Below are 7,708 nucleotides of genomic sequence, written 5' to 3' on the forward strand. Positions count from 1 at the left end.
ACAAGAACACCCAAACTTGCAGATAGCATCTATTTGACCTAGCCTCAATGGCTTGGATGATCCCAACTTGACTAGAGGAAGATAAAAAAGAAAACAAGAACTGATGCATTTGAGTTATGGTGTTGAAGAATATTGAAAGGACCATGGACTGCAAGAAGAACAAACAAATCTGTATTGGAAAAGTACAGCCAGAATATTTCTTAGAAGCTACAATAGCAAGACTTTGTCTTTCATACTTCAGGAATGTTATCAGGAAGGACCAGTCCCTCAAGAAGGGATTAGGCCTGGTAAAGTGGAGGGTCAGTGAAAAACAGTAAACCCCAATGAGATGGATTAACACTGTGACAACAACTATGGGCTCCAGTTTAACAACAAATGTGAGGATGGGGCAGACCGGGTAGTGTTTTGTTCTGTTGTGCACAGGATTACAATGAATTGAAATCAACTCGAATGTACCTAACAGCAATAACAACAAAATATGACATTGAAATTAAATAATTTTTTCTGATTGAAATTTGAAATGAGCTTTATAACTCTTGGAAACAAATTTTATGACTTTGAATGTGTGGCTTTGTAATCTCCTTGAGAAGTTATTTTGTCATGCTATGAGGTAGCATGATTGCTCTAGAGGAAAAGCACTGGACTGTGAATGACAAGGTCAGGGGTTTGAGCCCACCAGCCACTCCACAGGAGAAAGATAAGATTATCTATTCCCACAGCCACCAATCATCTGTCAGTTTGTCGTACTGTGGTGGCTTGTGTGTTGCTGTGATTCTGGAAGCTATGCCACCAGTATTTTAAATCCCAGCAGGTCGCTCATAGTAGACAGGTTTCAGTTGAGCTTCCAGATAAAGACAGACTAGGAAGAAGAAGAGATGGACTAGTTTAGAACAATTAGTCTCTGAACACCTTATCAATAGCAGTGGAACATTGTCAGACAGCACCAGAATATTGACTTTTGAAACATGATGAAGAGCACCAGAATATTGTCATCTATAGTGCTGGTAGATGAGTTCCTCAGGTTAAAAGTCACTCACAATGAGACTGGGGAAAAGTTACCTCCTCAAAGTAGAGTTGACCTTAATAGTGCAAATGGAGTAAAGCCTTCAGGAACTTTATATGCAAATTGGGCACAACTCAAAATGAAGTGAAACAACTGTAAACATCTATTAATTATTGGAACATGGAATCTAGGAAAATTGGAAATTGTCAAAGATGAAACGGAACTCATTACCATCAACATCATAGGTGATAATGACCTGAAGTGGACTGGTATTGGTCATATTTAGCCTGATCATCATCGCACAGTTTATGATGCCAGGAACTACAAACTGAAGAGGAATGACGCTGCAATCATCATCAAAAAGAACATATCGTGATCTGTCTTGAAGTGCAACACTGTCTGTAATAGGATAATATCCATACATCTAAAAGAAAGCTCATGGATTCCTTGTGTGGCACTGTGGGATAATGCCCTAGACAGTAGGGTCGGTTTAAGCTACAAGGTCAGCAGTTCCAGTTTACCAGCCACTCCTCAGAAACCCTATACAAGATCATTATGAGTAGGAACCAACTCTGTGGCACTAAACAACAACAAGGAAGACCTTAGTTAATACCACTATTATTCAAATTTATGTACCAACCACTAAAGCCAGTGATGATGAAATTGAAGAATTCTGGTGTGTCGCTGTGGACTAATGTGTCAGACAACTGCAAAGTCGTTTGAACTGCAAGGTCAGTGATTCAAGTTCACCAGCTGCTCCTTGGAAACCTTATACAGGATTGATATGGGTCAGAATCAACTCAACGGCACTTAACAACAACAAACAACTTCTTCAGTCTGCAATTGATCAAACATGCAATCAAGAAATATTGATAATTACTGGAGATTGGTAAGAAGGTTGGAAACAAGAGGAAGGATCAGTTGTTGAAAAACATGGCCTTGGTGATAGAAAAGATACTGGAAATCACATGACAGAATTTTGCAAGACCATTATTACTTCAAAAAAATACCTTCTTTAAACAATATAAAAGATGACTATAAACATGGACTTAGCCAGATGGAATACACTGAAATAAAATTATCTGTTGTTGTTAAGTGCCATCGAGTTAGTTCTGATTCATATTGACTCAGTTTAGGGTTCCTGAGGAGTGGCTGGTGAGCTTGAACCACCAAATTTGAGGTTCAAACTGACCTTGCAGTCCAGGGCATTAACCCACAGTCCCATACTAGGTATATCTGTGGAAAGAGATGATAGATAAGATCCATATCATCAGCCAAAACAAGGCCAGGGGCAGACAATCATTTGCTAATATGCAAGTTCAGGCTGAAGCTGAAGAAAACTAAAACAAGTTCACGATAGATAAAATATGATCTTGAAGATATCCCACCACATTTAGGCATGATCTAATGAGCAGATTTAATTCATTAGGTACTAAAGACTGAAGACAAGAAGAGTTGTGGGATGGCATCACGATCATCATTCAGGAAGAAAGCAAAAGGTCAACAAGAAGACAAGAAAGAAGAAAAAGACCAAACAAAATGTCAGAAGACACTCTGAAATTTGCTCTCCAGCTAAAACAAATAGCGAAGTGAGTAGGTAAAAGAATTGAATGGAAATTTCAAAGGGGAGTTTGAGAAGACAAAGTCAAATATTATAACAAAATGTGCAAAGAACTGGAGTTAAAAAAACGAAAGGGAAGAACACGCTCAGTATTCCTCAAGCTGAGGTAACCGAAGAAAAAAATTCAAGCTTCAACTTGCAATATTAAAGGATTCTATGGGCAAAATATTGAATGATGCAGAAACTATCAGAAAAAGATGGAAGGAATAAACAGAGTCACTGTACCAAAAAGAAATGGTCTGTGTTCAACAGTTTCAACAGATAGCATATAATCAAGAGCCAAGGAAGAAGAAAGAAGGAAGGGTACTGAAGGAAGAAGTTCAAGGTGCATTGAAGGCATTGTCAAAGAACAAGGTTCCAGGAATTGATGGAATACAAATTTAAATCGTTAAATAATCTGGGGCACTCACTCTCTATTCCAAGAAATTTGGAAGACAGTTAATTAACTCGCTAACAGACGGGAAGAGGTCCATATTTTTGTCCATTCCAAGAAAGGTGATCCAACGAAATGCAGAAATCATCGGACAATACCATTAATATCACATGTAAGTAAAATTTTGCTCACAGTAATTTAAAAATGGCTGCAACCATACGTTGACAAAGAACTGACCTAGGTTCAAGTTGGATTCAGAATGGGGCATGGAATGAGGGATATCACTGCTGATGTCAGATGGATCTTGCCTGAAAGCAAGGAATGCCAGAAAGGTGTTTACCTGTGCTTTATAGACAAAGCAAACGTTTTTGATCATGTGGATCATGACAAGCTATGGACAACATTGCAGAGAATGAACATTTAAATGTTCTGGAATATTTAATTGTGCTTATGTGGAACTTGTACATAGAACAAGAGGCAGTTGTTTGAATAGAACAAAGGAATAGTGAGTGGTTTAAAATTAGGAAAAATGTGTGCCAGGGTTGTAGTCTTTCGCCATACTTATTCAATCTGTATGCTGAACACATAATCACAGAAACTGGATAATATGACGAAGAATATAGCATCAAGAATAGAGGAAGACTCATTAACAACCTTTGTTATGCAAATGATACAACCTTGGTTGCTGAAAGGGAAGAGGACTTGAAGTACTTATTGATGAAGGTCAAAGACCACAGCCTTCACTACAGGTTGCACCTCAATGTAAAGAAAACACACATCCTCACCACTGGACTAGTAAAGAACATCCAAATAGACGGAGAAAAGATTGAAGTTGTCACAGACTTCATTTTGTTCAGAGCAACTATCAACACTCATGGAAGCAGCAGTCAAGAAATCAAATGATGTGTTGCACTAGGCAAATCTGATGCACAAGGCCTCTTTACAATGTTCAATAACAAAGATGTTAGTTTGAGGACTAAGGTGCACTTGACCCAAGCCATTGTATTTTCAATAACCTCATGTGCTTGTGAAAGTTGGACAGTGAATAAGGAAGACTGTAGAAGATTTGATGCATTTGAGTTATGGTGTTGGAGGAGAATATTGAAAGTATCATTGATGACCAAAAGGACAAGCTAATCTGTGTTAGAAGCAGTACAGCCTGAATGCTCCTTGGTAGCCAGGATGACCAGACTTGTCTCTCATAAGTCTGACATATTATGAGGAGAGATCATTCTATGGAGAAGGCTATCATGGTTGTAAGGTGGAAGGTTGGAGAAAAACAGGAAGATCACCAACAAGATGGATTGGCACAGGCGCAACAGCAATGGGCTAAAATATAGCAATAACTGTGAGGCTGGCAAAGGACCAGGCAGTGTTTCATTCTGTTGTGCATAGGGTAGCGATGAGTATCAACTCGATGGCTTCTAACAACAACAACCCCCACAAAGATTTATAACCTCGGAAACCATATTCAGAATAGCTGTGAGTCCAAATCACATTGACAGCACTTAACAACAAAATCATGTAAATGTTTTATATTATTTTTTAATTTCTTCTCCATAATTTTTGCTATTCCCTCATCAAACTTATTTTTTAAATAACAGAAATAAAATTGGAAACAGGCTTCCATGATCAAGTAAAATTAAAACATTTCAATAGGCTTTGCATTTGATTCTTCTTTAGAATTACTTCTTTGCTCTGACATTATTTTTATCTCTAGCCTCATTTTAAAACTGGAATACAGTAACTTTTCAGAATCTTTTTTTTCTACCTGTTTAGGTGTCTCTATAAACAATGACATAAAAATGGTGAGCTTAGATCTGTTCATTATAATTTCAAATCTCATATAACTTCTTCATTCTTTGAATTGTTAAAATTGTTTCCTGAAGAAACCAACCTGAGTTTATTCTCAACCTTTTAGAAAAATATTTGTGTCATGGTTTCCATTCTTTTCACTTTGTGGTAAATAAATTTACAGGGAGTTCTTTTTTATAAAAGTACACTTATCTATTTTTATTACTACTTTTATACTGTTTATAAACAGTGAGAAAAACTAAAGCTCTAAGACAATGTGATAAAGGGTTTTCAATTTATTAAACAATCAGGACACCTTAATTTTGGTATTTATTTATTCCTCATGTTTATTATATTTATTTCTCATACCATATCTTTGCCATCATAAATTGTCTTTGATTTGGAAGTCATACATACATATGATCAAATCATGGCTCACCTGGGGAACAGCCATTGGAATTTGATACATGTTGATTTAAATGTTACAATCATTCTCATAAAGATCCCTGATAGTTTCTTGGCTGATATGAAAAAAGTGAGTACTTAGATATTTGTTTGGACTTAATGTTTTTGTTCATTGTCATAGAGTGTGCACAGTAGAAATGCTCCATAGGGCTTTCAAGGCTAGGAAAGCAGATAGCTAAACCTAACTTTGAACCTCCGACTTTTCAGCGAGTAGTTGAGTGTTTACCTTGTAGGCCATTGTGCCAATCCATTTTCTTTGGGGTTCTTCCTCTGTTTCACTGACCTTCCGCTCTACTAAACATGATGTTGCCACTTTGCCAATCCATCTCGTTGGGGGTCTTCTTCTTTTTCTCTCTCTCCACTTTACCAAACAAGATATCCTTCTCCAGCAACTGGTCCCTCCTGACAACATGTCTGAATATGAGAGATGAAGTCTTGCCATCTTGGGTTCTAAGGAGCACTCTGGATGCACTTCTTTCAACACAAATTTGTTTGTTCTTCTGGCAGAACAAAAAAGTCCATGGTACTTTTAATATTTTTCTCCAACACCATAACTCAAATGCGTCAATTCCTCTACTGTCTTCCTTATTCATTGTCCAATTTTCATATGCATATGAAGCTATTAAAAATACCATGCCTTAAGTCAGGTACACCCTAGTCCTCAAACTGACATCTTTGCTGTTGTATCTTTTGAAGAGGTCTTGTGCAGCAGATTTGCCTAATGCAGTATGTCATTTGATTTCTTGACTGGCTTCATGAGCGTTGATGGTAGATCTAAGCAAATTGAAGTCTGTGACGTCAGTCTTTTCTCCATTTATATGGATGTTGTTTACTAGCCCAGTGGTGAGGATTTGTATTTTCTTTATATTGAAGTGCAACCCATACTAAAAGCTGTGGTCTTTGATCTTCATCAGTAAGTATTTTAAGTTCCCTTTGCTTTCAGCGAGCAAGGATGTCATTATCTATGGCACGAAGGTTGTTAATGAGTCTTCATCCAATCCTGATGCCACATTCTTCTTCATATAATGCAACTTCTTAAATTATTTGCTCAATGTCCAGACTGAATATGGTAAAAGAATACCATACCCTGAAGCACACCTTTCCTGATTTAAAACTATTAACTTGTTCTATTCTAACGACTCCTTTTAATCTATGTACAGGTTCTTAATGAGCACACTTCAGTGTTCTGGAATACCCATTCTTTGCAATGTTATCCATAGTTTGTCATGATGCACACAGTTGAAAGAATTTTCACAATCAATAAAGCACATGTAAACATCTTTCTGGTATTTTCTGCTTTTAGCCAAGATCCATCTAACGCATTTTAAATGCCTTCCATCCTGAGGGGCTCATCTTCCAGCATTATATCTGACAATATTCTGATACTATTGATCATGTTTCAATATTCAGTATTATCTTGCTGACAGTGTTCCACTGCTATTCATAAGGTTTTCAGTGGATAAACATTCAGAAGTAGTCTGTCTCTCCTTCTTCCCAGTCTGTGTTATTCTGGAAGCTCAGCTGACATCTATTCACCATGGGTGACCCTCCTGGTATTTCAAATACTGATGGCACAGTTTCCAGCATCATAGCAACACAAAAGTCATTTCAGTATGAAAATCTGACAGAGAAACAGTCAATGTGGTGTAGAGGTACATAAGTGTTTAAAGTCCTTTATTTTTAATGACCTGGATAACCTTATAGTCCCAATGAAATTTGTATGTTTAATTAAACAACTTTAAGACCGTATTTAACTGGTTTAATTCCTTTTCTATGATGTTATTGTTGTTAGGTGCCATCGAGTTAATACTGACACATAGTGACCTTATGCACAGCAGAACAAAACACTGCTCGATCCTGGGCCAACCTCACTACTGTTGCCACGCTTGTGCCCATCGATGCTGCCACTTGGCCAATCCATCTCTTTGGGGGTCTTCCACTTTTCCTCTGACCTTTCACCTTACCAAACATGAGATCCTTCTCCAGTGACTGGTCCCTCCTGACAATATGTCCAAAGCATGAGAGACAAAGGTTGGCCATCTTGGCCTCCAAGGAGCACTCTGGCTTCACTTCTTCCAACACAGATCTGTTGGCTCTATGGGTAGCCCATGGCACTTTCAATATTCTCCATCAACACCATAACTCAAAAGCATCCATTCTTCTATGGTATTCCTTATTCACTGTCCAGCTTTCACAATTATATGAGGTTATTGAAAATACCATGGCTTGGGTCAAGCGCAATTTAGTCTTCAAACTGACATCTTTACTCTTTAACACTTTAAAAAGGTCTTGTGCAGCAGATTTGCCTAATGCAATACGTCATTTGATTTCTTCACTGCAACCTCCATGAGTGTTGAAAGTTGATCCAAAAAGAATGAAGTCCTGGACAACTTCAATCTTTTCTCCATTGATAAGAATACTGTTTATAGGTGACATAATTTACTAATGAAAT

This window comes from Chrysochloris asiatica, unplaced genomic scaffold (assembly GCF_000296735.1).
Source record: "Chrysochloris asiatica unplaced genomic scaffold, ChrAsi1.0 scaffold00170, whole genome shotgun sequence".
Lineage (NCBI taxonomy): Eukaryota > Metazoa > Chordata > Mammalia > Afrosoricida > Chrysochloridae > Chrysochloris > Chrysochloris asiatica.